Below are 20,153 nucleotides of genomic sequence, written 5' to 3' on the forward strand. Positions count from 1 at the left end.
TTTAAAATTGAGTGGATGTTTTTTCATAAATGTGTGCTTTTCATTATAAAAAAAGTTAAATCTGAACAATCATTACTTCTTACCAATGAAGACACAGTAGTTGGGGAAACAGAGTCTTTATTTACAACAATACAAAGTAACAACAGAGAGCAGGGCTGGATTGAGATGACTTCGAAGAAAGCACTTGACGGAGAAACCTTGACTAAGAACCTTGTGTGGGCTGGATGCAGAACTAAAAAAGTACAAAGTTACCACAGCGAGAAGGGCTGGACTAAAGCTTGCATGGAAGAAACATCAACGTGCTGAGAGAACTTTGAGGTAATGACAAAAGTGTCATTCAGTAGCTCTCGCTAGGGCAATTCACAATTCTATATACAGGGAATCCTCGAGTTATGTCGTACGCGAACTTTATCGTTTCTACTTTACGGCACCCATGCCTCCTCCGTAGCGCAAATGTTTTTTTTTAAATAACTGTACAAAGTATTTTGATGAAAATATCGACTCTAACGGTGAACTTAAGTCGAAATTCGGGTTACATCGAACGGAACTTGTCCATAACTCGAGGACTCCCTGTACTGTATATGACAGAATAAAGGCCTAAATGATCAAATAAGAGTGACTAGAAAAAATAAAAGTGACTAATACCGGACTTTAGCAACTGAATAGCAAATGACAACTTCACCATAAGGGACATAGTAACTGCATAGCAATTGATAACATAAGCATCACAACACAATGAGCCAACCCAAAACACAGTCATCACAAGTATAATTGGACAAAAAAAAAGCTGTTCTTAAGAAGTAATACTTGTAGCAATAGCAGACTTAACATGTTCATCTTTTTTTTCCACATAAAAAGGGGACTGATGCATATAGTGTTTGAGATTACATGAAGTATATGGGATGAAATTGACATTTATAACATATTTAATGCTATTGTAAAGAGGCTGTACTATTCCTCTGTGCACCTTCCCTCATTATCAAGGCATTTACAATGACTCAAATTAAAACACCCATTAATCCGTCAGTGTAATCCTTCTACTGCACGGAGCAGCCTATTCAGCCCCAGTGTGGATTAGAGAACACTGAGACCCCGTGTTGGTGGTCACTGGTGTATAACACCTCATAAAGATAATGCTGTGTGTATGTGGGTTTCTGCGTACGCATGTGTGTGCGCGTCGGTTTCCTGCTGCGCTGGTGGTCAGCATTGTAGCATTTTATAGTACAAAAATAAGAGAGAGTGTGTGTGCGTGTGCGCGTGCGTGTGTTTGTGTGTGTCTATGTGGATAATGTGCTTCTTTTCTTCCTTTGTGGTTACCTGGTGAAGGGGAAAATCCCTGTGAGGTGGTCTTCTCACAATGTGGATCGCAGAGAAGGCAACCTATAATAGAGGAAACAGTGAATTAATAAAATAAGACCTTTGAGTGGAACACTATTCAGAGTTAAAGCGTTTTGAGTTGGACAGAGGGGTGGATCTCATTATATAAAAGGCCACACCTTACATAAAGTGACATACTTTTCCTAGTACTCTTATTTTTGTTCCGAGATGAGCTCCCGTTCACCTCCTGTCATGGTCTCCATGGCCTTTTTTTTTCCCAAAGCATAATTTTTGTTCTTTAGCCTTTACTTGATAGGACAGCTGAAGACTGTTTGATGCAGAGATGCTGCCAAACTAAATCCATAAGCACAAGATACGACTTTCACACAGAACTATACTATAATATTGCCTCAGATGTGTGTATGTTTAAACACGGAATCAGACTAATGTGTTTGATCATCGCAACGTCCTGGTGTGATGTATGACAGCAATTCTAAAGGCGACTTTATTTAGATCCCCTTCAGTGTCAGTTCCATTTTACAAAGACACAGAAAAATTCAGTCCTAACAGGCAGTGTAAAATTAGTCGCTGTCCGATGAAACCCTAACCTCTGATGTTGAACACAATCTTAATTTTACTATAATCAAAATGCGAATGATCTCAGCTTTCCAATGTTGTGTCACCCATTGCGCTATGCTACTCATTACATCATTATTGCCCTTTTCATTATTGCCACAGATATAAATAAATATATATGGCCTTTTGAGCTGCATGCGATAGACCAAACAGATGCCAATATTTTGGGGGTCATGAGCTCTGCAGTAGCAATTATTTGGAATAAATATCAATATAGCTACTGTATGCATCAGGTATTTCTGTTGCCTCTAAAAATGTGGTCCTCAATTTAAAAAAATTGAAATTATGACCCATAGCATGTTATGAATGTTTATGTGTATGCGTGAACATCGATAAAGGCATCTGAAATATGTATACTGCATTCATGAATGGATTTTTGTAGCCATTAAAATGGGCTTCACTGGTCCATAGTGGACCAAGAAAATATTATTCCATTCCACTGTGATTTTATAGAAGCATAAAACTGAATGTTGAATTTTGATGGTCTGCTCCACAGAAGCCACAAAGTCAAGTTTGTTTAGAAATGAACTTTATGAATATACTTTTACTATGCAATGGTTGTCTGTCAAAGAGACACTTTCACTCAGCAGATAATAAACAGGACAAAAATATAATCCTGGTCTTTGGTCAATGGGAAAATTAATTGGCAATTGCATTTTATCAGCTAAATAAAACTAATTGCTATCTGATTACCTATGCACAAAAGTACTTGGGTGAGAGGTACTGTTTTGATTACCGTTGGTTGATAAGGTCTTTATTTCCTTTTCTCCCCATTTGAGTCTCTTAAATCAATATATAACCCTTCCCAATGCCCACAGAATAGTAACACCTGTCTAATCTGAGTGTATGTTTTTTTTAAGCCTGATTTTATGTAATAAGGACTAACAAAAACTTTTCGTATTTTAACTTGAATCTTAATAATAGCACAAGGCAATTATCAAACTGTAGTTTTGCTCCCTTGAGCCCCTACAGATAAGAAGTGTAATTGAACTGTCAATTTGAAGATTTGACAAGCTATTAGGAAATCCTTTTTTAGTATGTGTGCCATGATCATCTTTCAATAAGCACAAGCGGCTAACTGTGTGTGTCATTCTCCGCAGCAGTTTACTGGAATCCTTAACCGGCTTTCTGTTTCCAGAAAATCTTGCAGTATTAATGCTGGACTGCTGTGCCATGGTCATGCTGTAAAAAACATGGGTGGGCACCGATAAAGTGTCAGGTACTGCGCTGAACAAAAATCTTGTAATCCCCCAAACCCTTTGCTATTCATTATTATTTCACAGGGCAGTCATCCCAAATACATAATGCCCTCCTACCCTTCTGGGCTCAGTCTGCCAAGCTCCAACTCTGGGTTTGATGTCCCTCCAACATCCACTAGGCTATGATTATTTCATTATTTTTATCAGAACACATTAATTATTCAATCTTTGCAATAACGGATTCGACCCCCCCCCCCCATCAAAATGCCGTATGTCACCATTCACCTTTAAAAGTAAAAATGAATAGAAAATCTTGCCTGAATAAAATATACTTAATGTCTTGGATAACTGATGGAAGGGGCTTAGAGAAAATGGTAAATCCTTATGATTGCTAGATTTTCTACGGTCAGCTGCAAGTGGTCTTATTAATAGTTGTTTGGGAAAAACAGTAACTCAGCTACAAAGCGGTAGACCACATAGTCACAGAGTCCTTGAATGCAGAACACATGGTGCGTAAAAGTCGCCAACGCTCTGCTGACTCAAGAAATACAGCGTTCCAAACCTCCTCTGGCATTAACACCACCAGGAAAACTGTGCACCAGGACCTTCATAGTTATGGCTAAGAAGCTGCAAGCAAATCTTTCATCTTACGTCACCAAGCAAAATACTAAGACGGAATTGTGTCAAGCATTGAGACATGACCCTATAAACTAACGTAAAGGTTCATGGAGGTGCGACAATAAAAATCTTAAAGCTTCAGAACAAACCAAGACATTCTGGACATTCGTACACATCTAATGTTGTGGGAACTATTTGGGGAAGACACTTTTCTATTCCAGTGCGGCTGTGCCTCAGTGCACAAAACAAGCCCTATCAAAGCACGATTGAGGAATGGTTCTGTTGAGCCAAGATTACTCGTTCAACATGAGTGATCGCTGTCCTCACAAATGCCCCCTTGGATGAAAGGACTTACAAGTAATTGACAGGTTTTTGTCAATGAAGTACAAACCCCAATTACAAAGTACAATGAAGTTGGAACATTGTGTAATATGTAAAAACAGAATAGAATGATTGGCAAATCCTTTTCAACCTTTATTAAATTTAATATACTACAAAGACAAGATGTTTCATGTTTAAACTGAAGAACTATCGTTTTTGTAGTGTTTTTGTGCAACACGTTCCCAAAAATCTGGGACAGCGGCATGTTTACATTTTAAAACATTTTAGAAACCTCAATAAGCAATAAGGATATTCAAATTATTTCCTATTCTTGCTAGATGTACAACTTCAGCTACTCAACAGTCCAAGTTCTCTACTTCTTAATGCAGCATTTTCAATGAGAGACAGGTCTGGACTGCTGGCAGGCCAGTCTAATACTTGCACATGTTTACTATGAAGCCACGCTGTTGTAACATATGCAGAATGTGGCTTGACATATCCTTGCTGAAATAAGCAGGGACATCCGTGGAAAAAGACATTGCTTGGATGGCAGCATATGTTGCTCCAAAACCTCTTTCAGCAGTAGCCTAATGATATCTTCACAGATGTGCAAAATACCTATGCCATCGTGACACTAACACACCCTCACCCCATCACATTTTTTTTTAACATTACACTGATAACTGTCCAAATAAAATTTTTCCTCTTTGGCCATGATTTCCCAAAACAATTTGAAATGCGGACTCATCAGACCACAGCTCACTTTTCCACTTTATATGAGTCCATCTCAGATAAGCTCCGGCACAAAGAAGCCAGTAGCATTTCTGGATGTTGTTAATAAATGGCTTTCACGATAAAACGTCTTTACCCATCTCAAAATGGGAAACAGACTTGTCTATAGCTCCGGAATCTGTCTTTTGGATTCAAGTTTGTGAAAATGTTTTTAAAATGACAAAACACACAAATTTACAACTTATCCAATATAAAATTATTCACAGAACATACATTACTCAATATATGATGAAGAAAATGGGACTCTCAGACTCCGACATTTGTCTCCAGTGTTTACAAAACACTACAGACACTTATTTTCATGCTTTATGGTTATGTACTCCGGTTATGTGTTTCTGGACTAAAGTCTTAGAAAAACTTTCCGCTGTCTTGGACTGTAGGATACCGTTCTCTCCAAACTTGTGTTTGCTAGGTGACTTAACAACAATTGACTTACCACATAAACAATTTCAATCTATACTTGTAGCCCTTACTATCGCAAAAAAAACAATTCTTGTTAACTGGAAAAATAAACAAACTTTGAATATCGACCAATGGTCTAACCTCCTCATAAATCATATTTTAATGGAAAAAATATCTGCCTCAAATAAAAACCAAATGTCAAAATTTAAAGAAACATGGTCTACGTATATAGAATTTTTTAACCTAAACTTGGATTTTAATTCTGCCTGTTAGCGAGAGCCACAGCAGCGTTATAACTGGCATTGATGTTTCTGTATTAGGCAATTTGTAACTAATGGTTGTGTTTCCATAGTCAGGAACCCGGCTGCTGCCAGCGGGATCGAGCGGATTCACCTCCGATGGGCACCAGGGGTTGATATTCGGATTCACGGCATGCCAGTGGGTTAATTCTGTGGGTGCTGTCCCCCCTGGCGGGGAGTGGGCGGGTCTGCCCCTCTGTTGGCTGCTGGGTGGCGGCTGCGTCTTGGCCGTTCCCTGGGTCTCTTGGGGGGTGCTGCGTTGCGGGGCTTTCCCTGGTGTCGGGGGCGGCGCCGTTCCGGCGCGGTCCGTCGCTCTGGGCCCGGCGACGCGGTTCGGGGCCTGTGGGCCGCCGGGGTGCCCGGTGGTTCCCTCTCCCCTCCCCCTTCCTCCCCTTTGCTGCCTCTCCCTCCTCGCCTCTCCCCGCCCGTCCTCCGCCTCCCTGTCCCCTCTCCCTCGTCGCCCTTCCTCCTCCTCTCCCCCTCTCCTTGCGTCCCTGCCGCTGCCCCCTGCCCTTCTTGTCGTCCCCTTCCCTCCTCCCTTCCCCTTCCCCGGTACGCCTTCCCTCCCCTCCCCTGGGCCGGGGGCTCCATCCATGGCCCGGGTCTCGGTGCTATGGGGGCCGGCGGGGGTGGCTGGGGTTTGGTGTCGTGCCCGCCCCGCTCCGGTGGGCGTCCTGACACCTCGGGCGGGACCCAGTATCCGGGGGGCGAGCCCTATCGCCCCGCCGGACGGGTCCCATATGCCCGCCGGGGTCCTGGTGGGGTGGGTGGGGGCTTGGTGGGCCGGTGCGCCTCCTGCCCCCGCCCGGTTGGGGGGGGCCCCGCTGGTCACACCTCTTAACTCACTACACTAGGTTTGCACAATACACTTTTATAGACATATAGGGCACATAACACACTTTGGGGGGTGGGGTAGGGTGGAAACACCGTCTTCACCCTACAACTCCCCTCCAATTTTAATACACCACACAACTTGTGGGTGGGGGGGGGGCTTGTGGGGGTGCCATCGGTTGGGGGCCGCAGTATAGAGCAGTGCTGCGGTCCCCTGTCCGTGTCGCCACCCCCCAACCCCCCCCCCCCCCCCGCCCTATCTATTTTTTTTAATGCACCACATACACTCAGCAACATGCTTGGGTGGCGGGTGGATCGGAGCGTGGGAATATCATTTCCATCGGCTCCGGTTCACCTGCTCCTAATTTTAATGCACCACACACACACACTTGTATATACACTGGGTGGGGTCACATTCACGGTTTAGGGGTAGAGTTCGCCAGTCCGCGAGCTGGCGGACTCAGTAACAGGGGTTCATTTTCACAAAGAACGCTGGGGTGACGACCGGGGCCTTCCCCCGCTGGGCCTGGGGTTCGGGGATGTCGGCCGCCCTCCGGTGCCCTCATCTCCCCCTTCTGCCCCCGGTGTTCCGTCCTTCCACACGGCGGGGGGTGGGGTGGGCGCGGCTGCCCTCTCCGCTCCGCTGTCCGGACCCTCTTCGGCGCCGGTGCCTGGGTGCGGGTGGTCCCCGGGGGCTGGGGGTCGGGGGTTGGGGGGCTGCCGGTTGGTCGGGGTGGGGTCGGGGGGGGGCGGCTTTGTTGGGGGGGGGGGCCGGTGGTGGGGGTTGCGGGTGGGGGGGTGCTGGGGGTGGGGGGTGTCTGGGGGATTGGGGGCATGGGGGCGGCTGGGGCTGGGTTGGGGTGGGTGGCGGGGGTGGATGGGGGGCGGGGGGTTGTGGGGGGGGCGGGGTTGGGGGCCGGTGGGGTGCCTGGTGGGCCTGCAGTGCCCCGTCCTGCTGCGTTGGGCCGGGGGCGCGGGCCGTGTTGGGGCGGGGGGCGCTCCTGCTCCTGGGTTTGCTCTCCGGCCGGTGGCCCTGGTGGGGCCCGGGGGTCGTCCTTTGGCGCTGCCGCGGCCTGGGGGGCCCTGAGGTGTTGCGCTTGCTCTGTTCCGGCGGGGGTCGACGGCTCCCCTCTTTGGTGGAGATTTTCATGCATGCCAGATCCACCACACCAGCATCTACCGAAACGCAGACACAATCTGTTTCCTCCTCAGGTTATTGAATCGGTGGAGGCTGGTGTCTCGGATCTCACGCGGCTTCGTCTGTCCTTCCTTCCTTTTCTCGGTCTCTCCGTTGGTCTCTTGAGGCCTCCCTGATTTTATGTTTTTTGGATTTGTTGGGGTCTGGATGTTTCTTGGGCTGGGGAGGAGTTCTGGTGGGGGGTGTCTGGTCGGTGCTGGATTTCACCTTCCTTGGTTTTCTTCGGTCCCCTCGGGTCTCCTGGTGTTCGATTTAGGTGAACGGTATGAGATTTTTTTTTCTAATAGGTTTTCTGGTGAGCTAACAAATACACACACGCACGCACGCACGCACGCACGCACGCACACACGCACATACACATACTCACCCACACACACAAAAAAAAAAAATGTATGTATGTATGTATGTATATATGTATATATGTATGTATATATGTGTATATATATATATATATATATATATATTAAAAAAAAAAAAAAAAAAAAAAAGAGCAATGATGATGACATTTCCGAATGAACAATACTGAGCTCTTAAGAAAAAAAAAGAAAAAAAAAAAATAAATAAATGGCTTTCACTTTTAGAAATTCTATAATGACCAGAATATCATTGTATACAGTGCAGCCCTCCACCAAGGCAGAGCTGTTAACAAAAGTAAAACAAGAATCATAGTGATGAATTTTTGTTCCATTTGTTTGTTAGTAAGCAGGCTGCTCCCAAGTTCATGGAGAATGACAAACAGAAAATGGGTGCAATTATGATTCTTGGTGGTGGAAGATTCAGTGATGCAGTAGTGATTCAAATTGTAAAATATATTTCTGTATACATGCACCGTCCAGGTTGAACTGGTTTTGGTGTTTGAGTAGTGATGCAAAACTTTAAGTATGCCAATCCATTGGCATTCTGAATCCTTTAATTATTTAGCTGACCTAGGCCTCTCATTAACTCTTACCTACACAAAAACATTACTTTATCCTTTTTCCTCACACCTCCAATTGGTTTTCTACATCTCTCCTCACTCACTCCCTCGACATTTGTCTCCCTACATCCTCATTTCTGCTAATGAGTCCACTTAAATCCATGCCAAAACACAAATAGGAAAAAAAGGAAATAAGCACAGCTCTCGCTAGATGCTCTGTTTGTTCAAGGATTCATCATGTGAGCTGTTTTCAATAAATAATTGATGCAACGCTGACTTTTGTCTGCAGTCGAGACTTCAGGACATGAATTATGCATTGTTATTCCTGGATAGGGCAATGCAGGGACAGTGTGTCTCAGCATGCGTGTGTGTGTCTGAATGTGTATCCATGGTTCACACACTAACTATAATTTGTAAGACTTAAGAGTCAAAGCGCCAACATGGACTGAGCTCACTTGTAATCACGCATCTAACAACATTGTTTTGTTTGTTTTGTGTAAATACCATCACGGTTCAGGTTTAACATTTTGGAAAGATCAAAATGCATGAAATGAAAATTTAATCAAATGTGACAAACTGCTTTGTTGGAAGTAATAATAACACTTTTTTATCACCATTATAGTATTTACGGATTATTATTTTTTTCTTCCTGTGTATGTGGTAGGTTTTTTCTTTGCAGTATTTTTCTATTTGATCGGTACTCTTTCCCTCCTTCCCTTCTTTTTCTGCTCTGCAATCATTACAACAACAAAGGAAGCTACATTACCACAAACAGTGAAAAGGTTCCACCTGCGATGCTAAAATGTTTTCATCTGCTTCTTGACTGCTGCTGCAAGGGAACACAAGGGGGTAAGGGCAAAAATTGATTGAAAATCAGAAAAAAAATGGGAATAATTACAAAGAGGAGAAGGGCTTGCATCCACCCGCGACAGCAATCATCGGTGATCTCTGCTGTCATTTCACTCTTCTGTAAATAATTCATCAAAAGAAACAAAAGCGAAACAAATATGCAAATAAATGGGGGAAAAAAAGGCCAGTAACATCAACCCGCTGCCACGTGGGAAGAGAAACAGTGGATTGTTACCATTGCATGTTATGACTGTGAGGAATTTGAATTCATCTTGTTTCATCTACTTTGACAGTACTGAAGTCACATACATAGTGTGTGTGTGTGGGGGGGGGGGGGGGGTGCGTGTGCGTGCGTGTGTGTGTGTGTTGGAGTTTGATTGAGGAGGGAAATAGGTGGGGGGTGGGATTAAGTACAAGGGTATGGAAGGATTTGGGGAGGGGGAAGGAAAGGCAGGGAAGAGGGGCTAGTCAACATTGGAGGCAAGAAGAAAGGGATTTGGGAGTGGAAGGGAGGAAAGGAGGGAGGGACGCTTTTGAGGGTGTATTCGTCAGTACTGTGAAAGGTAGCCATCAAGAGCTTTGATGAAAAGTGCAGGCCTTCTAAAGCTTACAGTGACAGCATATGATTTGGTCAAAGAATGAAGCTTTTCAAAGGTAGACATTCTCATTCCCATTCATCTCTCTCTTGGCTTGAATATAATTTTTTGGGCTGAGCTTTGGCAAAATTTGAAATGGCTTTGACAGATTGGCTGCATGCAGTATTGTCCCTGTGACTTACAGACAGTAGGTCGTCTGTCAATATAGAGATCAGGAAATGAACGGATTACATGTAATGTTTAAGCAAATGGTCTTAAATCAAGGTCTATTCAGAAAGCCACATTCTTATTAGGCAAATGACACAGGTCATATAATTTGATATGCAGAAAAAGAAACCTCATTATCTTTGCCCTTGATGCAGAAACGGTGGCAGAAGACAAATGCAGTACTTTAAAAGTTAAGAAAAAAATGAGCTGGCTTTGCAACAAAAGGAAAATGCGGGTCCAAGGGTGACAACATTTGAGAGTTACTGGTAGGCGCACAATTATGAGCAACTGACACTGGAGGGTCCACTTTACTACTGAATCAGGCCGCACATCCCCCTTTCACTTTGAAGACAAGCAAAGATGAGCCTAAACACAAGAGCAGATCACCGTTACTACCTTTTAACTCATTCACTCCCAGCCCTTTTCACTGAAGCAATCCCAATCGCTCCCGGCTGCTTTACTGGATTCTGATTTTGCAAAGTCCACAGAATATTCTGTTCTATTGCAATAAAAACATTGAACTTACCAAAAGAAAGATTAGAGTCTCTTAATTCATCAGGAAAAATAAGTATATTTGTATCTGTTTCCGTTTTGCAGTGTTTATCATTCGAATATAATAGCTAAGTTTCATCATTATTCACAAACCTGTTGAAAACACTGCCAAAAAGGAATTGTTGAAACATGGCCCTGGCTGATCTCCTATACTGTGCTGCCACCTGCTGGCCATTTTTTGTAATAACTACCATTGCTTTAAGCGACCTCTTCATGTCAGAAGCTGTATCAAAGCCTTCTGTATGCTCTAGCATAAAAAAAAAAATTGGGAGTGAAGGACAACATATCAAAAACGTATTTATACGTTTTTTTGGGGGTTTGAATTAGTTTAATAAACAAAGTGTTGGCAACTGTGAACAAAGAATCAAATGTAATTTATCTTATTAAACTATAAATTATACTGATTACATGCTCAAATATTTCATAAAACACAAAATATACACATACAACATGCAGTGATGCCTGTAAAATGATGGATACTTCAACATCAACCTATTACAGTCGCCATTGGATTGAATACATTATTACGGTACCTTCACTTTGGTCAGAATGTTAAGTCAATAAAATTTAAATCACACTTTTCCACTCCTAGCATGTTATTCGTTGAGGTGAGTGTTAAATAATTTCACTTCCTTTTCCACAAACTATGACAGCCGGCATTTCACTGTCATCAGTACAGCTCTCTCATGAATGTTGTATATGGTTCTTATATTTTGCAACACCTGAGCAAATGACTGCTGGTGGGCCAATGTTTCTGACATCATTTTCTTGGAGTGATGCTTGAGGCTTATTAGCAGCCTTGCTTACAGCAATGTGGACAAGCTTTCAGAGGCAACACTCATTAAAATGAAGGGTCATGGTCCACTGTCCCAGGTCAACGGTAACACGCCTGTCAGATCATGCACACACACATTTTTGTCTTACTATCTTAGTGGGGACATCCCATTGACATAATGCATTTCCTAGTGGCTAGCCCCTTATCCTAACCTTAACCATCCATCCATCCATCCATTTTCTTAACCGCTTGTCCTCACAAAGGTCGCGGGGGGCGCTGGAGCCTATCCCAGCTGGCTTCGGGCAGTAGGCGGGGTACACAGAGACACAACTATCCACACTCACAAACACACCTATGGACAATTTGGAGTGTTTAATTAACTTGCCATGCATGTCTCTGGAATGTGGGAGGAAACCGGAGTACCCGGAGAAAACCCACGCAACGACGGGGAGGACATACAAACTCCACCCAGGAAGGCCGAAGCCCCGACTCGATTTCACGTCCTCTGCACTGGGAGGCGGACATGCTAACCAGTCAGCCACCGTGCCGCCCTCTAACCTTAACCATCACAACTGATTGGCTAAACCTAACCCTTACCTTAACCCCAACCAAAATCAAATTCAACCAAGTCTTGACTTTCAAAAAGAGGTCTGGATTTTTGTCCCCACAAGAAACAGTCGGTCCCTACAATGATAGTTAAACTGGGAATATGAGCCTCATAATGTAGCAAAAACACACACATCACAAAATGCATTATGTTTTTTTTAATCATTATTATTATTATTATTATTCACGACACTGCACAAGCTGAACCATGTGAAGTAAACCTATACATGCCTTCAAGGCTTTTACCTGATAATGGTCTAGAGTCGTCCTTCTCATACTTACACACATATACATAGATAATAGAGTCTAATTTAGGTTCCCCATATCTACAGAGTCCTCCAGAGGACTAGACCTCATCAGGAATATATTGGTGACCTACATACTAGGAACATGCAGTCACACCAGTGCATGCTCGAAGCTGTCGGGCAGACTTAGACAGTGTTGTGCGTCATTTGTATAATATCTACATAAAGACAGATGCACATTCCGTTTGCAAGTACAACTCAAATGGCCACAGACAGACAGACCTTTAATCATAATCACATGCCGTATACAACCAATCACTCAGGAAATCATACACATACGGATATGAGTCACAAATATACAGAGGATAAGATTTACAAATTTACACCACAAAATAGAGGATGTAAAGTGACACAAGTTAATTGTGTAAAAGTTGTAAACCACATCAAAAGCCCTATTTTCATGCCCAGCACAGGTCTAGTCAGCACTAGTGTAGTCTTAACTGTGCACATTGGGAGGAGCTTTCTTTCTTTTGTCATTTTCGTAGAAAGAAACAAGATGACATCCACCATATCAGCGGAGACAAGAATCGGTGTGACTGCCCCTGGATTGTCAGGTGTGCCTGGGGCGTGTAACAGCAAAAAACTTCAATCTGTCACATTACAAAAAAATTGTAAACTAGACTTGCCTTTGCATAAAAATGAAGATGCACCCATTTCCAAACCAAGCGCACGTGCGTGTCTATGAAAATAGAGCCTGAAGTGCCAGTACCATGTCACATTGCTGTTGGTTGCCTTATTTGTGCCTGCCAAAATAGTAGCACAAAAAGAACGTACAGTAAAATACATTATTGCTTGCTCTGAGCCAAACACAAAAATGGCCTGTCACTTAGAATGTTTACACCAGGACTAACATCATGTTGCCACAGCCCTAAGCTTTTTAAAGCGGTCACCTGACCGAAAGAAAGAGCTAGATGACATTTGCTGTAGGTATTGAATCAGTAGATGGTAAGATAGTCTAAGATGACTCCATAGGACAGCAGGGAAGGGACTTAATGCGTTGTTTACTGTTGAGCCCTGTTTAGAAGGCAGCTCTTGCAGACAGCATAGGATGGTAGTGTGTAGGATGACTCTGGTGGTGAGGAAGACAAAGACGGCAAAGGCAGAGCAGAGGACGAAATGGTGGAAGCTGAAAAAGGAAGAGTGTTGTATGACTTTCAGGAAGGATTTGAGACAGGCTCTGGATAGTCAGGAGGTTCTTCCAGATGACTGGACAACTACAGCAAATGTGATCAGGGAGACAGGTAGGACAGTCCGTGGAGTGTCATCTGGAAGGAAAGGGGATACGTGTTCAAGTGGTGCAGGACATGTACGAGGATTGTAAGACAGTGGTGAGCTGTGCTGTAGGTGTGACGGAGGAGCTCAAAGTGGAAGTGGGACTACATCAGGGATCAGCTCTGAGCCCCTTCTTGTTCACTATGGTAATGGACAGGATGACAGACAAGGTTAGGCAGGAATCTTCATGGACTATGATGCCTGCTGATGATATTGTGATCTGTAGTGAGAGCAGAGAACAGGTGGAGGAGAAGCTGGTAGCATGGAGGTTTGCTCTGGAAGGGAGGGGAATGAAGGTTAGCCGTAGCAAGACGGAGTCTGTGTGTGAGAATTGGAGGGACCCAAGTGGAAGAGTGAGGTTACAGGGAGAAGAGACCAAGAAAGTGGAGGAGTTTAAGTATTTAGGGTCAACAATCTAGAGCAATGGAGAGTGTGGAAAATAAGTGAAGAAGCGTGTGCAGGCAGGCTGGAACGGGTGGAGAAAAGTGTCAGGTGTGATGTGTGATAGAGTTTCAGCTAAAATGAAAGGAAAGGTTTTAAAAACTGGTGAGACCAGCGATGTTGTTTGGTCTGGAGACAGTGCCACTGAGGAAAAGACAGGAGGCAGAGCTGGATGGGGCAGAGATGAAGATGCTGAGGTTCTCTTTGGGAGTGACCAGGATGGATAGAATCAGGAATGAGTACATCTGAGGGACAGCACATGTTAGAGGCTTTGGAGATCAAGTCAGAGAGGCCAGACTGAGATGGTTTGGACATGTCCAGAGGAGAGATAGTCAGTATATTGGCAGAAGGATGCTGAGTGTCCAAACGCCAGGCAGGAGGTCTAGAGGAAGACCTAAGAGGAGGTTTATGGATGTAGTTAAAGAGGACATGAAGGTAGTTGGTGTGAGAGCAGAGGATGCAGAGGACAGGGTTAAACGGAGGCAACTGATTCACTGTGGCGACCCCTGAAGGGAAAAGCCGAAAGGAAAAGAAGATGATTGCTATAAAACAAAAGAAAGAGTCTCTTCTTTCTTCAGGAAAAAAAATGTATATTTGCATCTGTTTCCATTTTGCAGCAATTAACATTAGAATAAAGCTAAGTTTCGTGATTATTCACATTCTCGTTGAAAACACTGGCAAAAAAAGAGCTTGTTGGAACATGGCCCTGGCTGATCTCTTATACTCTGCTGCCACCTGTTGCCTGTTTTTTGTAATAACTAACATTGCTCTAAGCCACCTCTTCATGTCAGAAGCTGCATCAAAGCCTTCTGTATGCTCTTGATAATAAAAACTTCTTTATTTTTAAACCCGTAAAAATACGTTTTGGGGAGTGAACGACAAAGAATTAAAAAACATATTTACACATTTTTGGGTTTGAATGAGTTTTAAATGCACGATAAGCACTTCAACTAAAGCCTGGATGAAGCTGTGGCAAAGGTGTCTCAGCCAGATGGTTCTCTTCAACGAGACAGAAAGGTGGCGATGCCACGCCCGTATCTGCATTTCTGGCCAGCTGATCCTTACACAGATGTGGATTTAGCGCGCTTTTTAAGTGGAGCACTTCTCAAGAATTATCAACCCGGGGAAATGTGGCTGTCCCATCCCAATACTCCAAATGATGTGTGCATTATAGCTCCTAGTTGAGAAGAGCCAAGTGTTCTTGAAGACGATCAATACCTGCAAGACCAGGCACAATGACCCAAGTACGGGGTTCAGCCTCGTTGTGCGCCCATGCAAAGTCTCCAGAGTGACTTACATCCACCAGGCTGGAACCAGCCTCATCCCTAGGGGCCCCATAGTAGAGGAAAAAAACATGGTCGAGGAGAACAAATGAACAATAGGGGATACAAATCACCACAGTGATCCACTTCTGATCAAATGGTCACTTTGTTATAATTTACCTTTGTGATGAGCACAGCTTCCACTGGTGCACTCTGTGGAGGTGCAGGCATTGGAGCACTGGTTGTAAATCGAACCCGCACCATCCGCACAAAGGACAGCAGCATGTACCACTTTCCCACCAAATATTTTTTTACGTTAAAAACACTTGTCAATTATTATCCGGCTATGCCTTGATGCAATTTGCTACCATTTCAGGTGGCAATTTTGGGGTATCCTGAATTATAGAGTGGTGTCATATGTTTTGAAAAGAACATACCAAACTTCAATAGATTGGAAGCTAACCTTATTAAGGAAAGAATGTCAAATGTAATTCCTGGTCTTATGTATGGCAAAAAGAAATTAATTATCTAGGCATGTGACCCGAACAGGCCTGCCTACAGTGTCTGGGTCATAAATCAGACAACCGATAGTAAAGAGCCACCTGGTCTTTTTTAACTGTCCAGTGCAAAGTCGCAAATCATATCCTCTTTTAAATGAAGCTTCACAGAAAATAAGTATAACATACCTCCCACATACTATCCCATATAGTTTAAAATAACCCCCACCAACCTCAGGCGGGGAACTTTCGGAAACACTGTTTCAAGATGGTTTTAAGGATGAGACAGGATAGTTTCAATATTTTATTAAAATTTAAAATCAGGGAAATTCACTTGTGCCAGCATGCAAGAACAAAGCAGTAAAAAGAAAATAAGAATAAATCGAATATAAGATGAATAAATAAATTAATGGAAAATACACAAGTGAAAAATATTGCAATATTTATAATACAGTGAATACACAACAAATTTAATAAACTACTATCACCAATGTTGTGGCATTATATTTACAATTTTAATACGCAGAACTTTCTGACTATAGAGCACAACTGAATATAAGATGCACCCACTAAATTTTAAAAAGTAAAATATTTTGTACCTAAGCCACTTTGAACTACAAGCCTTGTCGTAATATGGGACATACCCAGAAAGACTTTCTAAACTTTGGATTAACACACGATTAAATCGCCCTTCAAAAGACGTTTGCTTTTTGCACTTATGTATTATACAGTCTCCTGATTTGATTTGAAATGGGACACCCCTTAAATTAAGAAAATTAAGAGCCTTACTTCACGTGAACATGTACAACCGAGGGTGGGTGAAAATACTGGCACCTAAAAATCCATAAACTAATTGCATCATTGTTTAAACCGCAGAGTTGAAAGTGTGTGGGAAAAAAATAAAGTTGTGGCTTATAGTCCAGAAAATATGGTACTTTTTTGTATTTTTATTGGAAAACAATGTGTAGAAATTTACATTGCCTTAATGCACCTTAATATTTTATTATGCTCTTAAAGTAAAAAGTATAACTCAATAAAATAATATTGCCTTGCAACAATGCTGCTGTTGTACAATGTAACAGCTATTAGTATCAGGACCAGGAAGTCATAAATACTGTAGTCTGTCTCCACAGTCTGTTAGGGAATGAGATGGATGGTCCACAACTGTTGTCAATTACATCCTCCAAATTGGTGGTGCTTTTCTGTGGAGAGAGGACAACGTCAGAGTTACAAAAACAATAATTTCCCCATATTGTATAAGGGAAAAGCAGAAGAGGCACTTTTTGTATTGTTCTATTATAAACATTTTGTTGGCATGAGAGAGCTCCAGTCACAATTCATAATTTTTTGGACCTGTCTGCTTTGCGGCAGACACCAATCTACATCATTTAAGAAACAGGAACACAAGCACATTAACTGATCCCTTAAATTGTATATGTAGGATAAGAAATCACTACAAAAGTATGACCACAAAGCTTTCAAGTTATTCTCGACTGTATGTTCTTGAAAGCAAATGCGAAAGCTTTGTTTGCTGAACTTGCTTCCTGAGTTTCACAGGACACACACTCACTCTGCCTCCTGATGCCTTGAGGCAAAACTGACAGAAGAAAAATCATTGGCACACCTGCAACGAGTCATCCAGTTGGCTTGCAAAAAGAATAAATACATAGGTTATACCTACTAGAACTTGTCTTGACAAATTCTGAATTGGTGGCTGTTTTGTGGAAAACACTACTTCACTTTTATATTTTTATGCAGGATCGTGAGTGGTCGGCGGCAACAATGAATACACAGAGACTGATATGCTTTGCTAGAATAACTGTGCCTTTTATTCCCCGCAAACAGCAATACACACTTTTATACTGTGCTAGAATAATCGTACGTTTTATTTCCCGCAGACAGTAATCAACGCCTGTGCTTTGCGAGAATGATTGTTCCTTTTATTCCCCACAAACAGCAATAATTACAACTTGCTTTGCTAGAATAATGGTGTCTTTTATTCCCCACAAACAGCAATCAATACACTACAACGTTAAGCAGCATAATATGATCATCATCAGCGCTTACCTTGACACTAGACCGGAGAGCCTACGGTCCGGGTGAAGCGAGCTGCAAAACGGCTGGGCAATCGTACGTGTTCCACAGCTGACTCCGCCCGGGCCGTGTGCCGCTCCGTCTTTTATACGTTAACAAAAAGTTGTGAGCGTGAGAAACCGGGCTGTCCAAGCCCTCTCCCAGACACTCTTGAAAACATGTTTGCGAAGCAGGGAAGACTGTAGTATAAAAAAGGTATTCACTCCCAGGGTGATTCCGCCCTTTATTTACAAATTGTTGGGCACCTGGATTCGTACAACAGTTCAGGACAACAACATATCCTTATATAAGAGGTTACATGAGGACATATCAAACCATGGTTATTTTCCCTTCAGTGGCCAACGTACAATCGTCCCATTTAGGATGAATCTCACTGACTTGACAGAAACATGAGAGGAGCAGCTTTCTTGGAAATGTGCAAGTCAGTCATTTTTGATGGGCTACGGTGAGTGTTCAACACTCAGTCTCAGGCGACAAGTGAACTCAATCACAGGTCGAATGCGACTTCTGAGTCACTTCCCACATTGGTTACTAACATGGAGATGTTGGTGTCTCGTCTGGAATAATTCATCGCCAATTTGGCCAACTAATACTTCATTGAGAGCTACGGGAAAAGACTCAAGTCTGAGCAAAATTATTGTTGGCGTGTTTCTAAAGCAACCATTATTTTGGGCTATTCTTCCAGGTGTTGATGCTGTAACGAGGCTGTCTCCATGGCAATGAGACGATATGTTTTATCATATCATATGATCATACAACGCAAACGCAACCCCATTATCACCGCCTTTGAATTGGCTCTCCGCAACAGCTTACCTCCCCCAAGTGACAGCCCAGGTGTCCTGTTACTGTGCTCGCCTTGAAAAAGGCTGCAACTGCTGTACAGTGTGTCAGGGCTGTGACGTAAAATCATTAAAATGATTTGTTCATAGATCCATTCACCAAATTGCTCAGTGCTCCATCATTCAGTTCATGATTCAGCTCTGAGTTTTCGCTCCGCGACACGTTCACTTACTGAGGGACAATTCACTCACGGACCATAGTACCCACTCAGTATTTAGAATGTTAGTATTTACTTTATCATTAGCTATCTGCATCATTATTTTAAAGATATTTTAAATCATCATGCCTACCCTACACATTCCCATTAACTAATTGTGCCGCCTGTCCTACTTATATGCTCATGAGTCTCACTCACTCTTCTGTCTCTCGTATTCTTATCACTTAATGTGCAGTCTGTTAAGATAATGGGTTCAAGTCTTTGTTTTCATGTGGGTTGACTCAGCATTAGCCGTTAGCTTGGAGAAATGGATGCCAGTGAAAGTGTATCCCCACAAAAAGGAAAGCATTAGATTGACCCAGGGCAGAATTATTCCCTGAGTGATATGTTGTTCATTCTCAGTGAAGTAAATCACTAAAAGGGCAGAATCAATAGGCGTGGTCGTTGACTGAGGGTTACATGTCGTTCATTTGAAGTGAATGAGTCACATTCGCTCAGGTGTCAACAATCCCTCCCATGCACACAAGCTGGCTGCGTCATTCGCAGTTTCAATACCGGCAGCAGAGCAACTGAACAGAGAAAGGGTCAAATCAGTTCATGAAGTGAATTTATTCAGTAAGTTCAATCAAAATATTTTTTCATATAAATGAATCATTCATGAACTAATAAACAACACGAAAACAGAGCCCTGGAGAGTTTTTATTGTGCCAAAATGTCAATAAGGAATTTTATCGATTATCACTGATTATAATAAAAAATGCAACCATTTGTTTTAATTATATGTGGGTAGTCAATGATTTATTTTGGTAAGTTTTAGATACCAGGGAGGAATCAAACATCTACGTTACCTCTTAACCACCATGCGTTGGACAATGATATATAGTAGTGTGAATGTCAATGCTAGATATTAATACAGAAAAGCATACATGAGAGTTTAAAGGAACAATTTGATAATTCCCTTGAATAGAGACAAGAACTTTAAAAAAAATCACATAAGTAGAAATGTTATGACTAACAGGCTGAAAGATCCTAACCCTACGACACAAAAGCAATGAGTGATAGTTTCATGAAAATGATCCAAAAGTGAAATAAAGTCACATGTAATGTGAGAAAGATTTTTTTTTTTCATACATTCAGCATATGCTGCAAAAGAGCTGAGCCACTCTTATAT

The 20,153-nt window shown here is 42.6% G+C and overlaps 1 long non-coding RNA gene across 2 annotated transcripts in view; it reads right to left on the reverse strand.

Moving 5' to 3' along the window:
• Positions 1 to 224: 224 nt before the first annotated feature.
• The window catches only part of LOC147172049 (uncharacterized), a 112,890-nt gene continuing 92,961 nt past the window's right edge, over positions 225 to 20,153 (reverse strand). The window contains exon 5 of one of the 2 annotated variants that reach the window (XR_015095402.1): positions 225 to 1,380. This is a non-coding gene — a long non-coding RNA (uncharacterized LOC147172049). Of the gene's footprint in view, positions 1,381 to 16,235; positions 17,094 to 20,153 lie in introns of those variants that run through there. The other variant, XR_015095401.1, reaches the window with a different exon arrangement.

Source organism: Leptonotus elevatus, chromosome 6, assembly GCF_054856555.1.
Source record: "Leptonotus elevatus isolate MCC_2025b chromosome 6, RoL_Lele_1.0, whole genome shotgun sequence".
Lineage (NCBI taxonomy): Eukaryota > Metazoa > Chordata > Actinopteri > Syngnathiformes > Syngnathidae > Leptonotus > Leptonotus elevatus.